General features: G+C 44.6%; 1 long non-coding RNA gene across 2 annotated transcripts in view; it reads right to left on the reverse strand.

The window, feature by feature from the left end:
• Positions 1–583: 583 nt before the first annotated feature.
• The window catches only part of LOC113187975 (uncharacterized), a 66,991-nt gene continuing 50,748 nt past the window's right edge, over positions 584–16,826 (reverse strand). For both annotated transcript variants that reach the window (XR_003301481.2, XR_003301482.2), the window contains one exon: positions 584–1,318. This is a non-coding gene — a long non-coding RNA (uncharacterized LOC113187975). The remainder of the gene's footprint in view (positions 1,319–16,826) is intronic.

Here is a 16,826-nt window from a genome sequence, read left to right on the forward strand (position 1 = left end):
TTCTCTCATGCACAAATCTCTCTATAATCAGCAATGACAGAGCAATGAGACACCCTCAGAACAGTAACCTGAATCTGACTTCCAAAGAGGCTGCTCCATCAGGGACCAGGACCTCAAGAACCATGCTGCTAGAATAAAATGAGGCAACACATCCAGCATGGCCAATTTGCATTAGAAACTCAGTTGGAATGCCAACAATTTGCATCCTTTCAACTAAGAACAAAACCAAGCCTGACCTTTACCTACAGCACTGCTTGGTGTTGCTGTTTGCAAATACAGTATTTAAGTGGGAAAGGCTAACTGGTATAAAACCAGTTGAGGTCATATTACAATTAGAACTCTCACATGGCTAAAACAAGTCAATTAACACTCACTTTCCGCCCCTCTCAAGACTCCCTTCACAATCTTAAAATGTTCTAGCAGAAGAGCATCATTTTCCTGAAAGTGCTGAAGAATAGGGAGTGAAGGGAGGTACAGCCAGCCCCAGGGGAGAGGAAAGTGGAGAAAGGGGCAAGGCTCAGGAAAGGAACCCACAGACGTGCCTTCTGGCAAAATAAGAGAAACATCCTGTTTAAGGCTATTATCTCCTTTATTCAAAAAATAAATATTTCACTTTGAGTCAACATATTTCAAATCACATTAAGCACAGAGAAGACATACAGTCCCTTTGGAAATTGTGAACACGTGTAGGAAGTGGCATGTTCCAAACAATGGGGATGAGGTGAGCACTGATTCCAGCTGCTTCATGACCCAAAGTCCTCCTCTCACCAGGTGGAGCTACATATCGATTTATGAGAGAAACACACACACACACACACACTGCTTTGAAGTCTGAAAGGCACATGAAGTGGACCATAAGGTGTATGGCACGTTTACTGATAAAACGTTCCCTATTCCCTCCCAAGAAAAGTGGAGAAACTTTAATCAAGTCAAAGACCAGAGAAGCAGGGTGTTCCTGCTTAGAGCTCAGCAGCAGGAACATCTCTGCACATGAAAGCCATTTTTCATTTGCTTCCCCCTCCCTGCCCAAGGAGTCCTTGGCAGCCAGGTGCTCACTCGGTGATGGTGGGGCGTGTGGCCACATACACAAACACCACTATCAGAAGCACCACCACAGCCAGTGTGGGCAGCACCACTGTGGTGATCTGTTGTCGGGCCTCCTGCATGGCCTGCTTCCGCTCCTTCTTGTCCTTGGATGTCTCCTTCTTGGGCTTCCCTTTGAGCTGCCGCATCTTTCCTGGAGGATGCAAGACAGTGTGTCCAGAGAGGCCGTGAAGAAAGGTCCACACTCCTGTAGTCAAGACGGGGAGAGAGATTCCTGTAGGGAGAACAACTATGATCAAGAACAAATTGAATGAAAGAAAAAGAAATCACAATGTTAAAGGCAAATGTGGTAAGAAAAGCACTTGCCAATTGTTATCGTTTGGATGTGAGGTGTCCCCTAAAAAGCTCATATGTGAGAAAATACAAGAAGGTTTAGAGGTGAAATGAGTGGGTTATGAGACTTTAACCCCATCAGTGAATTAATCCCCTGATAGGAATTAACTGAGTGCAACTGTAAACAGGTAGGGTATAGCTGGAGGAGATGTGTCACTGGAGGCATGCCTTTGGGGTGTAAATTTTGTCCTTCGCATGAGTACTTTCTGTCTGTCTCTCCCTCTCCCTCCTCTCTCTCATCTTGAACTGCTTTCCTCTACTATATTCTTCTGCCCAGATGTTTAGCCCCACCCCCGACGGAGAACTCTGAAACAGTGAGCTCCCCATATAAACATTTCCTCCTCTAAAATTGTTCTTGTCAGGTCTTTTGGTCACAGCAGCGAAAAAGCTGACTAAAACACAGAAACCATGGGGGTCTCTGAGAACAAAAACAACCACTTTGTCTCTTCATTTGTTCCTTAACCCCACCATCCAACCCCCCCACCCCAAGCATCTTCTGTGTGCTGAGCACCATCTAGGAACTCAGGATGAAGCTTAGGGACTGGGTTTTGTCCTCTCAGAGCTCACACTGCAGGGTGCACTGCAGGAAGTGGAAGATGGGTCTCACCAACAATGAAGGGGGACTGGCTGCGCCTCACCATCTATTCATCTATGATTCTCTTATGGTAAAATTCTGTGGTTTGTGGAGGTGCTCAGGGGCCAGGGGAGTGGGTAGCTTATCATCTAAATGAGAAAGATGACATTTACACCTGAGTGGCCATGTTAGGTGGCAGAATGTCAATTTTGAGTCAGGAAAGCTCTTCTGGATACCTTCCTGACTTCCTGTTTTGTTGTATGGGATCCCAATCTCTTACCACTCCTTTGGTCACGTATGGATCCTCTAGTATTTTTGTGTGTCATCCACAATCAGGCAGAATATCTTACAGTGAGATGATTATTGTGCTAGAATGATGCAATGCAGCCAAAAGCAAATATTAAAGTTTAGGGAAACACCATTTGGGCAAATGTACAATTTCTATCAGAAAGAAATTAATAATAATATGTTAAAGTGCTCACAAGCACACACATGCTATAGTTTGGATCTGAAATGCCTGATCCCCAGCCCATGGAACTATAAGGAGGTGCAGGAACCTTTAAGAGGCAGGGCCTAATGGCAGTCTTCAGGTGCCCTTGAAGGTAATTGTGAGACCCCTGTACTTTCCTCATCCTCTCTTGCTTCCCTGCCACAAAGTAACCAGTTATGCTGCCCACCTCCCACATCAGGCATAAAAGCAAGGAGTATACCCAATCATGGACAGCAACTTCCAAAATAAATCTCTTCTGTTTATAAGGTGATTATCTAAGACATCTGCTATAGTGACAAAGATAGAAAATTGGTACTGAGAAGTGTGGTGGTGGTCACTATACTTGAGATGATGTAGAGGAGCCTTTGGAACTGGTTTGCAGGAGAAATTTTGAAAAGTTTGAACAAGCAGGTAGGGAAAGCCTAGAATGCTGTAAGTAGAACCCAATGAGCCATTCTAGTGAAGGTGCAGGAGATCAGAATGCTGATAAGAATGTGGAGAGAAAGGCTATGTTGATGAGAGTTCTGCTGGAAATGATTATTCTATATAGACTAGAGGCAATCCCTACTACACAACAGCAAAGAATATGACTGTTTTGTCCATGACCTGAGACTCTGTGGGAGGCAGACCTCAAAGGTAACTAATCTGGCAGAGGAAATTTCAAGGCAACACAGCAGCCAGGCACCAGCATGGTTATTACTCTGCTTTTCACCAAACATATAGTGGTAATTGGGAACAGAGAGAAGCAGAGCTGAAAGATCTAAAATGTTCATAGTTTGGCCAAAAAAGGCACCCATTTAAAGGTACAGCCAAGGAGGACCTGGTTGCTAGAGAGATTAGCACCATTAAAAAGAAGCCAAATGCTTTGCACCAGTACAACAAGAAAGATGCCTGGAGGGCATCTCAGAATCAGCAAGGCAGCAGCCAAAACAAGCTCAAACCTGCAGAAATTGAGATTTGTTTCAAAGACTTTCTTGGGCCATTTTCTGAGAAGAGAGCCCTGGGGAGCCCTGCTTGTCCAGGAACACCTTGGAAATCATCCAGTATTCAGCCATCGAGGCACTCAGAAACTGCCACAGCCTGGTTTAAGCAGTCCAAGGTGCAGATCCTGCTAGCAGGAAACCCTAGCACAGTCAACATAATGCTGGTTTTGCAGGCATGCAGAATGCAAGTGTGATGGGATTATGGAGGCTGCTACAGAGATTTCAAAGCCTAGTAGCTCAGGCAGCATGGTGGAGATGGTGGAGATGGTGGAGATGTCTCCGGCAGGCAGAGCTCAGAAGATGAAGAAAGGACAGGGGTCTCAAGAGAGGATGAGGAAAGGACAGGGGTCTCTTTATATCTACATCCTAACATCCTCTCAGTGTTCCACCAGTAGTCCCTGAGAGGGTGTTGGGATATAGATATAAAGTGTCCCCAAAAGCTCAGTGTGAGACAATGCATACTGTTCAGAGATGAAATGATTAGGTTATGAGAGTAATGTAATATTGATCTGTGATGTGAATACTGACTGATAGGATTAACTGGGTAGTAACTGTAGGCAGGCAGGGTGTGGCTGAAGGAGGTAAGTCACAGAGGTATGGGGCATGCCTTTGGGGTACTTATTGTGTCATGGTGAATGAAATTCTCTCATCCTGGTTGTCATGTCCTGAGCTGCTTTCTCCTGCATTCCCTTCTGTCATGATATTCTGCCTCACCTTAGGCCCAGAGTTACGAAGTTGGCCAACCATGGGCTAAACTTCTGAAACCATGAGTCAAGAAACTTTCCTTCCTTTAAGTAGTTCTTATTAGGTCTTTTGGTCACAGCAATGCTAAACTGACTAAAACGCAGGTCAATGAGTGAAATTGTGAGAGTGAAGCCAAAGCTGCGATAGACCTGTGAAATTAAAGATGGTAAGAACAAGGAACACTTACTGAGGAAGGATGCAGACAGTGTGCAAACCAGCCCAAGAGAGTGGCCATGTGGACAGCAACAAGCAAAGCTGAAGGGGTAGAGTTCCCCAGACCCAGGGAGTCCATATTCCACCACAGTGTGCCCTAGAGGATGGACCGAGACAGAATTTAATGTTTGCTCTTGGTGGGTTTCAGTCTTGCTTTGGACCAATCACTTCTTGCCATTTTTTTGTTCCTCCCTTCTTGAATGGGCATATTTACCTAGTATCTAACCTTCTTTTTGCTTTTTTAATGGGGCTCATAGCTAAGAGTCTGCCCTTTCAGAAGAGAATGTGGAGGTGGTCTCCTGGGCTATGCTATAATAAGTCTTAGGGGACTCAGAGAGGGACTGAAAGTATTTTGCATTGTGAAGTAGACTTAAGCCCCTGAGGGCAGGAACAGAATATTGTAGATTGGATGTGAAATGTCTTTCAAAGGTCCATGTATTAAATGCTTGGCCAGCCTGTAGTGCTCATGGGAGATGCTGAAACCTTTAAGAGGTAGAACTAAAAGGGAGGCCTTTATGTCACTGGGGGCATGTCTACGACTGGGATAGTGAGGCCCTAGCCCTGTTCTCTATCTTTTGCTTCCCCATCAGAAATTAGCCCGTTTTGCTATGCCATGCACTGTTGCTGCCATGGTATGCTACACCAACCCCACCTAGGCCTAGAAAAAGTGCGTTCACCCAATCATGGTCTAAACCTGTGAGGCCAAATAAACCTCTTCTCTTCCTTAAGGCCTGCAGTATAGGTATAAAATAAGGACCCCTGGCTTAACCAATTCTCCTTTTCATGTCTTCCAAAGAACTTTCAGACCTACTTGAATTCAAGGCAGATGTACCACTTATTGGCTAAATGGCTCTGAGCAAGTCACTTGACTTTACTCAGCCTCAATGTCACCATCTAAACTTGAGAACAACTTCTATCTTAAAGGATGACTGAAGATCTGAAAAGCAAATGCATACATACATTGAGCTCTGCCTGCCAGAGACATCGCCACCAACTACCCTGCTGTGGCCCTAGCAGAGCTTTCAGAGCTTCTGTAAGTCTTGGCCACCACCTGGGAGGGGTCATATGGTAGTGTCCATCCTAACAGGACTGTGGACTGTGGCACAGAGAAGGCACCACTGAACTTGCCCCAAATGTCCTGTGAGTTAGATGGACAAGCTTTAGGATCCTCATTATAGAGAGAAACAAAACAAGGGCCAAAGAGGAAAAATGTCTTCCCCATGGTCACCCAGTCTGTAAATAGAACTCATGGCTTCTAATTGAGCAAGGGACAGCATCCCACAGTCCCTTCTCTTCCTGACAAAGCCTCTTAAAATTGTTTAAAAAGCAACAAGCCATTACCAGTACTCTGACTCATGGCCATTTCCCTGTGGAGCTAATGGCCTGTCAGACCCTGCAGCTATCTCCCATAGAGCCTTGCAGAATGGCAGGCAGCACCATGGCCCAGTGTTAACAAGCACCTGGCCACTCCAGCTAATAGTGCCGGCCTGACTTTCATCCTGCTCCCTTAGCTGCTGTCTGCATCCTCCCACGCATGTGCAGTTGGTATTCAAAGGCACCAGCCTCCACAGTGACCAGCTCATGACATTTATAAGATGCGTTCACAAGTTCCCAGAGACTTGGAAAAAGTCTTGAGTTGCTGGGGATGGTCAGGACTTAAAGGACAAACAGTCTAAATTCTGCGTTCTTCATCAGGCTGTGGTGGACAGACTCCCTGAACTCACCTGAGGAGTGGGGAGCAACAACGGAAAGCATCTCTGAAAAAATACCTGAAAAGGGAGAGCCTGTGATGAAGGGACCAGCCAGGACAGAAGCTGCAAGAGTGCCAGGAAGGGGCTGGCTTACTGCAGGAGTGAGGAATGAGGAAAAGAGGGACAGAGGTGACATGGAGCCAAGTTCCCCTAGAAATTTGCAGGCCATGATGAAGAATGTGGCTTCATTCTAAGAGCAGTACAAGGGATTTAGGGGCTTGATACAAGGAGATGCAGGTTTTAAAAAGCTCCCTCTGGCTGGTCAGTGGTGAGTATACCCTAGGTGAATAAAAGGGGACACTCTGTAGCAGTCTAGGGGGAGGGTCAGTGCTGACAGAGGATGAAGTTCTATGCTGGAGGTATAACTGTAGGCCTTAGTGATGGATGGGACAGGGTCAGTGAAGAAAGGTGTCATCAAGATGAGTCTTAATTTCTGGGGCTTGAGCCACTGGACGGGTTGTGATCTCAACTCATAAAATGAGAGAATGGGACATGGGAGGAGGAGAGTGGATTTGAGAAAGAACATTAAGTGCTCTGTTCACACCTGTCCATGTGAGGATATGTACTGGAGACCACCATGGAAATATCCAGTGAGTCAAGACCTGGGACTGGGCTAAAGATCCATATTTGGAAGTCATTAGCTGTTGGATTAGGTAAGATGACTACACTAAGATAGTTAGAGAAAGGGGCCCAGGCCAAAGCCTCCTGCCTGCCTGCATCCTACTAGCTACAGGTCAGGTGGTGCATTGTTTTTTGTCACTGTGACCAAAATACCTGACAAGAACAACTTAGGAGAAAAATTCTTATTTTAGCTCACAGTTTCAGAGGTTTAAGTTCATGGTCAGCTGGCTCAATTTCTTTGGGGTGGACATGATGGACAAAAGCTGCACAGTTCCTGATAGCCAGGAAACAGAGAGGAAGGGTCTCAGGGAGAAGATAAACCATTTCAGGCACACTTCCAGAAACCTACTTCCTTCAACTAGGTCCTGCTTCCCAGTAGTCCATTTGGCTCAATGGATGAATCCATCAAGTGGATTAACCCTATGGTGAGGTCAGAGTCCCCATGCTCTAATCAATGCCTAAAAACCCCATCTCTGAACCTTGCTGCACTGGGGACTGACCAGACTTTCAGGACATGAGACTCTGGGGGACATTCCAGATCCAAAAACTAACAGGTGGGAAGACACCAAGCAAAGGAGACTTGGAGAACAGGCAAGAAGAAAACATGGTATCAAGGGGACTAACAATCAAGAGGTCACTGCCAAAAAGACAACCAAAATGAAGGAAAAGCAGGACCTACTGGACTCAGTGAAGTAGAGCCTACCATGAGGGCTTCAAGTGAGTTAAAGGGAGAGTTCAGATGCACCACTGAATGCAGCCTGCAGTTCACTGCTTATCTGGGAAGAGGAGCTTGAGCCAGAATGTAAATAAACATGCTGCTTCTCATTGAGAAAGTTTTGCTATGGAAAACACATCAGCCGACTGTGCTTGGCCACTGACTCCCACTGCAGCACTGGAACCTTACAACTGTGGCAATTGTGATAGCTAGTTAGCAGGCCAGCACCTCAAGCAGCACAGGGCAGACAGCTGGCTTGAAGTTCTGTTGGAAGAAATATGTGGCCAAAAGCAGTTTCCTGACTTTAAGTAATGAGAGAAATCAGAGGATGTGTGAGGGGTCTAGTAGATCAGAAGAACCCTGCTGCTGAGAATGCAGGGTGGGTGTCTTAGGAGGGGTAAGAACACAATGGACACTTATACCTGGGAAAGAGGAAAAGCACACCCGAGTACAAGGCAGGTCGGGGAGAGAGACAGCAAGGGCTGCCACATGGAAGAGACAGAGGCTTCAATTTTTTTTAATGAAATGGTTGAGGGCTTTAGCTCAGACTGAGGGGTTGGGAGGCAGCCTTAAGAAAAAGGGGAATACAAAATAATCATCTTGGAGAGAGGGAAAGCAAACTCAGAGGAATTGGTCCTCATGGCTGACATTCTTCTATCCTTACTGCCCACACTCCACCCCTGAGTGGACTGGAGACCATTTCTCCATAGGCTCTGGCCTTCTTGACTGGACCACACAGCCTCTCCTAGGCCAGGGATGGCTCACGCAGATTCTGCCAAGACCTTGGAAATGGGTGGCATGCGCCTCAACTTCAAGAATCTAAGTACCACTAAAAAAAATTGAAGTTAAAGAGATATGCCTAAGTTCCTCCAGGTACTTTTTTCCAATTTGGAGATGGTGAAGATGCAGGCATTGGGGAAACCATTAAGTGCCATATGTAGGAGACAACAGGTAAGCCAGGTGAGAGGAGATGAGAGGCAGAGAACTGATTTCCAAGCTTATCTTTCAACTCCACTCTTAACGGTTTAGTCCAGTCCCTATAAGGCTCTTGTCCTTAGATTATTGTGGCAAATTTCTCTTTCAATGTGAGCTGGCTCCAGTGGACCTGTGTACCTTACACTGATCACACAGCCCTACTGAAAGGACCACTCCAACTTCACTATGAGGAATCCAAACCTCCACTGTCACAAAATAAGGGAGGAGCAGAACCAAAGGTCAAACCCACATTTGTCTGGCCCTGAAGCTTATAGTCATCAACCTCCTAAATATACCCCACATATCTTCCTGCCCTTTGTCCATCATGGGGACACTCCATTGCTGACCAGCCCCTTGCACACAGGAAACAAAAAGTGAAGCTCACACAGTTCCATCTGGCTTCTTCTCAGTAAGCAGATGGAACAGGATGGACGCTGAAGCCACCGCTGAGTTCTAGTGCTATGGCTGTGAGCACAGTCTGGTCACCCCACTACCTCTAGCCCTAACCAGGGAAACGGAAACTTCATAAACACTGGAGTTCCAGCTGGTTCTAATGAAACTTCACCCACTATGCCCCACCCCCATCAATGTGAGCCCATAGCAACTGGTCAGCACTGAAACATTCCAATTGCATGTGGGCAGGAGACTAGGAGGGTACACACACATCCTTTAACACAGAAATTTTTAAGTTCATGATTTTTCTCTGATTACTGCTTTACAGTCTTTTTCTATGTGCATACTGATACACACATGCTCATTGAGTCTTTATGTGAACTTCTTTCTAACTTGCAGATCAAAATGTATACAGTATTAGATCCTATTAGGGAGACAGGAGAAAAGGTAAGAACATGGATTGAAAACAGGTTTGAGCCTCAGCTCTGCCACATCTAACCATAAGACTTTTAGCAAAGTACTAAATGTCCTGACTTTCTTTCTTTGTAAAGGGGGGGGGGGGGAAATCCCTGCATTGTAAAGTTATTGAAAAATCAAAAATAACATATGACATCAACAGGCCATACCAGATACACAATAAATGGCACACAGAAACTTGCTATCCACAGAGAGTAGTCCAGTGGAGGGGAGACTGTTTTTTTGTTTTGGTTTTTTTTTGAGAGCTCCATAACCCGTGAGTAACACAATCTCCCAATCTTTTCTTTTTGGTGAGTTACCAATCAGCTGTTGGGCAGATGTGTTCAAAGGTTTGATGGAAAAAGTTTGGTTCAGACTAGTGATTGAAAGCTCAGGATTATGTATTTCCCAACTCCTACCATCCCAGACCTGCTTATTCTGCATTGTTCAATATGGTGGTCATCACCATATGTAGCTGCTGAGCATTTGCAAAGTGGCTATAAGCCAAAATGAGCTGTGCTATTGTATAAAATACAAACCAGCTTTTGAAGGATCAGCACTAAAATAAAGAATGTAAAATGTTTTATAAGGATTTTATACAGATTACATGTGGGAACAATATTTGAAATATGGAGTTTAATAAAATAATTAAAATTAATTTCACCTGTTTTCACTGTGGCTACTGAAAAATTTTCTTTTTTTTTTTTTTTTAAAGAGAGAGTGAGAGAGGAGAGAGAGAGAGAGAGAGAGAGAGAGAGAGAGTGAGTTTTTTAACATTTATTTTTTAGTTCTCGGCGGACACAACATCTTCGTTGGTATGTGGTGCTGAGGATCGAACCCGGGCCGCACGCATGCCAGGCGAGCGCACTACCGCTGAGCCACATCTCCAGCCCCCAAAATTTTCAAATTCTATGAGTGGCCTGAATTATACTTTTTCTGGACAGCACTGTGCTTGTCCCATGCAATAAGGAGAACCACATTTGGCCCTCTTGTAAGCTTTGCACATTTCAGGCTCAACCAGCTCATCACACCCCAAGTGTCCCACCATTGTCAACACACCTGTGATCCCTGCACATGCACCTGTACCTCTGCTGATGCAACATCTCTGTTGAAACACCTCCTCCCTGTACACCATTATCTAGCTGTTAGTCTCTCTTATCCAGGAGCAACCCTGTGCAAGGCCTTCACAAGTCTCTCTAAGCAGAAGATATGATTCCACCTTCAATGATATTTCAGCACTCAACTCATGCCTTTACTGCAGCACTGGCTGGAGGCCACTGCCTAACTAGCTGAGCCTCTAACCCTCACCCCCTTCTCAGGGACTGCAAATGTGTCCTGCTGGTAACAATATTCCCCTGGGGCTGGCAGGATGCCCTTCACATTACAGGTACTCAACAAACATCTGCTGCATTGCGCATCAAAGCTGGACTAGTTTAAGACAAGCAGTTCTTTTTAAGCAACAGACCACAGAGTTAGAAAATAAAATCTGTAATAATAAACTAGGTACCACTTATAAATAAATACATATTTCATTCTCACCACAGTCATACAAGATTGATATGATTGCACCTATTTTACATAAACTGAGATTCAGAGAAATACACTGATTTTCCCAAGATCAAAGACTGGGGACCAGCACCATCTCAACTCCAATGAAAACCCATAATAAGAGTGCATTAAGTATTTAACAAATGAACAACTGAATGAGGATTTGAACTCAGATCTGAATCCAAAGGTTACCCATTCTCTATGTGTGACTCCACCATGCCTCCCAATCACCCCACCACTAAGAACAGCAGCTACTGCTTCCTGAGTGCTCACTACCTGTCAGTTCTGACTATGCCCTCTATAAACACACAAGCCCCACAGCACCCTGATCCCCGTTGTGCAAGTGAAAAAACAGAGGCCTTAGAGCTGTAGGCCCAGCTGATCAGTAAATGCAATTGTGATCCTGACCCCATTCTGTCTGGCTCAGAAGTTGTGCTGCTTCCATTCCACACAGTTGCTTCTAAGTGGCTTGAGATACCCCTACAAAGTTTGTGGACCAAGGGACCTATTCCTGCCCATCAGCTCCAGAGGGTAAGGACACAAAAAGTGTGAGAGGGCTTGTGTCACTTGGCAGCAGGTAAAGCCAGTCCCTTAAATCAGGCCTGTCCTGATTTCTGGAAGGTATTGCTGCATGAACACCCCAGGCCAGGCAGTCATCCAGAGTTAAAGGATGTGTTTGCATTAAGTCTGAATTTTCAGTATGGGCTTGGCTACTCTGAAGATACCCAGCAGAAGTTGCAACTCTCTCTGCCCACCCCTACACTGTGTGGGCCAACAGCATTGAGGCCGCCAAGGACGTCACAGGCTACTGGAGAAGTGCCTGCCAAGAACAGCTTGACCTGGCCTAGAGTCCATGTTAAGTCACTGTGGATCATCAATTACATCCCAGCACACAATCAATGTGAGTATAGTAACCAGGCCCAGGGAGCAGACTGTTGGCCTCTTCTCAATGTTATCCCCCTAAGTGCCAAAGCTCTCCTGTGATCGGAAAAGACAGTTTAAGATGCTACCTAAGAAAATCACTGCATTTTTCTTCTACTTCAAAATCAGGAACACAAATAAATCAACACACAAGAAGGTGTAATGTAGGGAGATCACTGCCATCTCTTCTTGTAGCTGTGTCATTACAGTAACGTGAAACATGAGAAAGGCCAAACTGTTCCATGCTTTATGTGACCAGCCCAGAGAAGCTGCCCTGAGTTCAGGGAGACATAAAATCCATTCTTGGGAGCAGCAGCTCTGCAGTCCATCAAGTGTGCTTGCTTCATTTTATGTCCTTGGTATTTAGCCATAATGGGCCTGTGATCACTTCACTCCACTCTGCTACAAAGTGGGGACAGGGGGTGGGCAGACTGCCAGGTGTGCTGTGCAAGACGTGACTCCTGACACCCTCTAAGCACTTACTGACAGCACAAGTGCCCTCCCCAGGAACACATATAGGAACAAATGACCACAGGCTGACAGATGCTAGCTCCACTGCCCCCTACTACTGACAGGCCACAGAGGTCTGGGAAGCTTTCCTAGACCTGCAGTCAGTGTGTGTGTTGGGTGTACGGGGATCAGAGCTACAGACAGAAGCAGACACACATGCCTCATACCAAGGACAGAAGGAAGAAGAAAATACAAACTTTGGCAATGGCAGTATCAACTACTTCTAAATAAAAAATCTGAGAACACAAAGGACTTTTGGGTGAGTTGCTGAATAATAGACATGAAAAGCCAGGGTTCTCAATAAACTAGATAAGTAACATTTCTTTGGCATGCTGGGGTTTGCAATGTGCTTTTCTGTGCATCATTCATTTCATCCTCACAGGAACTCTGTGTGTTGCTTATTGTCCTTACTTAACAAGAAAAAGGAGCACATGGAGCAATTAAATGCATGTCAGGGTTCATCCTGGTATTGTAAGGTTCATGATGCTGGCTAACTAAATTAGCCTCTTGGACCTTCAATTATGCCATTGTATAACAGGGATAAAAATACCTACCATTCAAATTTTTTTTTGAGCATGTCAATACATCAGGGGATAATGTTGAGGATGCAGCTATGAACCAAATGGTAAAAGTGTTGCCTTTATGTAAGGGAGCTTTCTTTATTCACAGGGAATGTAGGGAGACAGACAATAAATAAACAGACTATATGTCAGATGGTGCTATGAGATGCTATGAGAGGCTGCACATGTAGGAGTTAACTGATGAAGTAGGGCTTCATGAGAAAGGGACCCTGCACCAGAGAGAGAAGGGAGTGAGGAAATGAGCTGTGCAGATTCCTGGGAAGACCTTCCAGGCAGGCAGACCAGCCAGTCATGTGCAACGCCCTTGGGTGGTGCATCCCTGGCACAGCTACAAAACCATGCTGAAGAGAGTGGAAGTGAGTGAGAAGTCAGAGTGGAAGCAGGTAGAGGACAAAACAGGGGCCACAGACACTTACATTTTATAAGAACTGTGTGTAGACAACTGACTGTAATGAGGGGGGTCAAAGACTGAGGCAAAAACTCAGTGGAGATGCCAATGACCCCCTCAGGTGAGATGAGAAAGCTTGGTGCAGCAGATACCATGAAAAGTGGGCCGGTACTGAGTGCACTTTGAAGGAGGCAGCTACCCAGAATGGAATAGAGTGTAAAACGAGAAAACAAACTAAAGACTTTGTCCTGGGGAAATGGAATAATAGAGCTGGGGTTGGCAGGAGGAAGTGGCTGGAGTGTGGGGAAAGCAGGAGTTTAGATCTGCCAGGTGTGAGGGTCTATTAACAGCCCGTGGAGACAATGAGCAGGCAACGAGATGCTTGTGCCTGCAATTCTGGGAGTACTGGCTGGATTTAGGACTTCAGGAGATGTGGGCACATAAAGCTGAGAGGCTGGTGACTGAGTGCAGACAGGTCTCTGAGGACTGAGCCCTGGTGCCATCCAGTATTCAGCTTTGGAGGAGTCAAGAGTAACCAGTAAGAGGTATGTGAGGAATAAATTAGGAAAAGCACGGTATCTTAGACGCTAAGTGAAGGAGATGCTTTAACAGAAGGAACTGACCATTCAGTTTGGTCACAGTAGGACTTAGCAACTTTGAGAAACAGTGCTGGTGGATGGGGCAGTGGAGCAGAGAGACTGGAGACCCAGAGCTTTTGACCCTTCTCAAGACTCAGCAAATGAGAGCACACTGAGGAATCAGAGGCAGAGTACCTGGGCCCAAATCCACATTCTTCCATTTATCAGCCCTGTGACCACAAGCAGGTCACTTAATCTTTATGTGACTCAAGATTTCTCACCCGAAAAACAGGGTTAGTAATTGTACCTGTTCTCTGATATATGAGAACAGAATCTGGTATGTCTTATGTACAATGTAAGCATTAGCTTTCATCACCATTACCAGGAGTAATGGCAAAATAATTGCATGTGAAAAAAATAAGTACAGGAAGAAGATCATCAGCTTAGGAGGCCAGGAGATGTTGGAAGACTGAAGAGAGATGAGTCATGAAATAGCTGTCCAGGTGGGGACATGAATGCCCTAGAGAGCTGTGTGTCTGGCTCACAGCATAGGCCCACCTGAGGGTAGGGTCACACATCTTAAAGCAAGGTGGCCAACTGCACAGGTGCAGGTAGGGAGGAGGTGAAGCTTAGACTGACTCAGGCCAGCAGGGAAGAGAGAGAAAGATGATGGCGATGGCAAAGGACCTGACATAGAATCTTGGAAGCTAAGTGAAGGCAGTGCTTTGAAGGAAGAAAGAGATACCCTGTTGCTAGTCAAAGAACTCACGTGACCCCTCTAGGACAATCTCCCCTCTCCACAGCTTTCTGTTCCCCAACACACAGAATTCAGGATCAGAAAACGACTGAATTCTCAGTCCTGTGGCTTCCTCTAAGTCCCACCCCTCCCTTTTCTGTTCAAATTTTACTATCACATTTCTCAGGCCAACTTATAATCAGATGCTTTATTGCTTGGTAAGAATATGTCTAGGTTCTGAGCTACCTGGAGAATAACACAACTTTGTTTTTAACTAGTTGACTTGAAGCAATTAAACCATGGAAAGCACAAAGATGATGACTAAATAAGAAGAAAATGGCTTGAAATTCTGTAAGAGGCTCCTCTTCTTCATAGTGCTGGGGATTGAACACAGGGCCTCACGTGTGTTAAGTAAGCACTCTACCACTGAGTTACATTCCCAGCCCCAAAATGGCTTTTGAACAGTTATATAACAACAAACACAACATAAATTGAAATAAAAATTTACAAATATGTTCCACTATATACTCTGTTATTTTGTTTTATTCTGTTAAAAAAAATAACCCAGTCCAGGTGCAGGTTAACAGATAAATGGATAAAGAATGTGAGGAATATACACAATTGAGTTTTAATCAGCTAGAAAAAGGAATGAAATTATGGTATTTGCTGTGAAATGGATGGAACTGGAGAATATCATGCTAAGTAACATAAGCTGGACTTAGAAAATCAAGAGTTCAATGTTTTCTTTCATATGTTTTCTCTCATAAGCTAGACCAGAGTAAGGGAGGAAAAGAAAGGAAGCCATGAAAATAGAAGGGAGATCAGCAGAGTAGAGAAAGGGATGGGGAGTGGTGGGGGGGGGCAGTAGGAAAAGGGAGGAAAGTGGAATGAAATTGACCAAATTATGCTATGTACATATATGAATATACCACAGTGAATTTCACCTTTATGTATATCTATTTCTATAAAACACCAATTTTAAAAAAAACTATGAATGAATAGAAGCATGCCCAGTAGAGGAGGGAGAATAGAGAAACGGAGAAGAGTAGGAAAAGAGGAAAGACTAGAAACCAAAGTGGAGCAAATTATATTCCATGCATGCATATCAAAATGAATCTCAATATTATGTTATTACTATAATACACTAATAAAAACATTAAAATTTTTAAAAACCAATAGAGATGGCAGATTCACACACACACACACACACACACACACACACACAACTGGTCAGAGTAATTTTACCATTAGCCAATGAGGTGTGACCCAGAGTTTAACCAAAGGACTAAGACGACCTGCTATAGTGAGGACTATATCTCACTGATTTAATACACTTGATAGTTAAAGCATGGGGCCTGGGTGAAGGTGTGGAAACATTAAGTCCAGAGGTCTGTATCAAAAGGGGTATGAGCTACATGTTAAAGAAGTGCTCGATTTAGTTGAGGCTTTAAAAGACAGATCTCGAACCAAGAGCTAGAAGTTATAGGGAGCCAGACTGGACTGCCTTTGAGGCGGGGAGCTCTCAATTTCTGAAGAAACCAGGCAGAGTTGTGAAGGTGAAGGGGATGCTAGAGATGAAATTCAAAAATTAGATAAAAGAGAGATGGACCTCAGAGCTGATGTCTCTTACTACTCTGACAGTCTTTTCTACCTTAATGAATAAAATGTTATGAGAATGTAATGGTAATAATGTGTGAACATGCTCAGAAAAGTAACAAGCTCTTCTAAACCCTGTCATTCCTTAGATGGCAATTCTTTATCCAAACTCACAGATACCCTCACCTTCATCTGCTATTCAATCAGGTACTTTAGGACAGCAGGCACTCTAAGTAAGCATCACTAATTTATCCTTTCACTAATGACAGCTTAACTCTGGCAGATCAAGACTAAGGCAAGGTTGAGGGATGAATTCATGAAGCATGCAAGCTGTGTTTGCTGTGTTTACTGAAGGCAAAGCTTCTCTAACTTCCACCTGAAATATGTAGAGGTGAGTGACTACCCATCTCCAGAGGCCAGCTCTGAGGGACAGCCGACATAAGAATAAAAATTCATCAGTCTTCTCTGCTATCTTAAAATGTCAAGTAATCATATAGAACATAAGCTTCGTTTATTTATAATGTGCATACACTGTGATGAAGCCATTCATGGCTCTCAACTGATTCCTGGCATCCTTGTGTTTCTAGTTCCACTGTCAAAAGACTCCCATCCCAGA

Source organism: Urocitellus parryii, chromosome 4 (genome assembly GCF_045843805.1).
Source record: "Urocitellus parryii isolate mUroPar1 chromosome 4, mUroPar1.hap1, whole genome shotgun sequence".
NCBI lineage: Eukaryota > Metazoa > Chordata > Mammalia > Rodentia > Sciuridae > Urocitellus > Urocitellus parryii.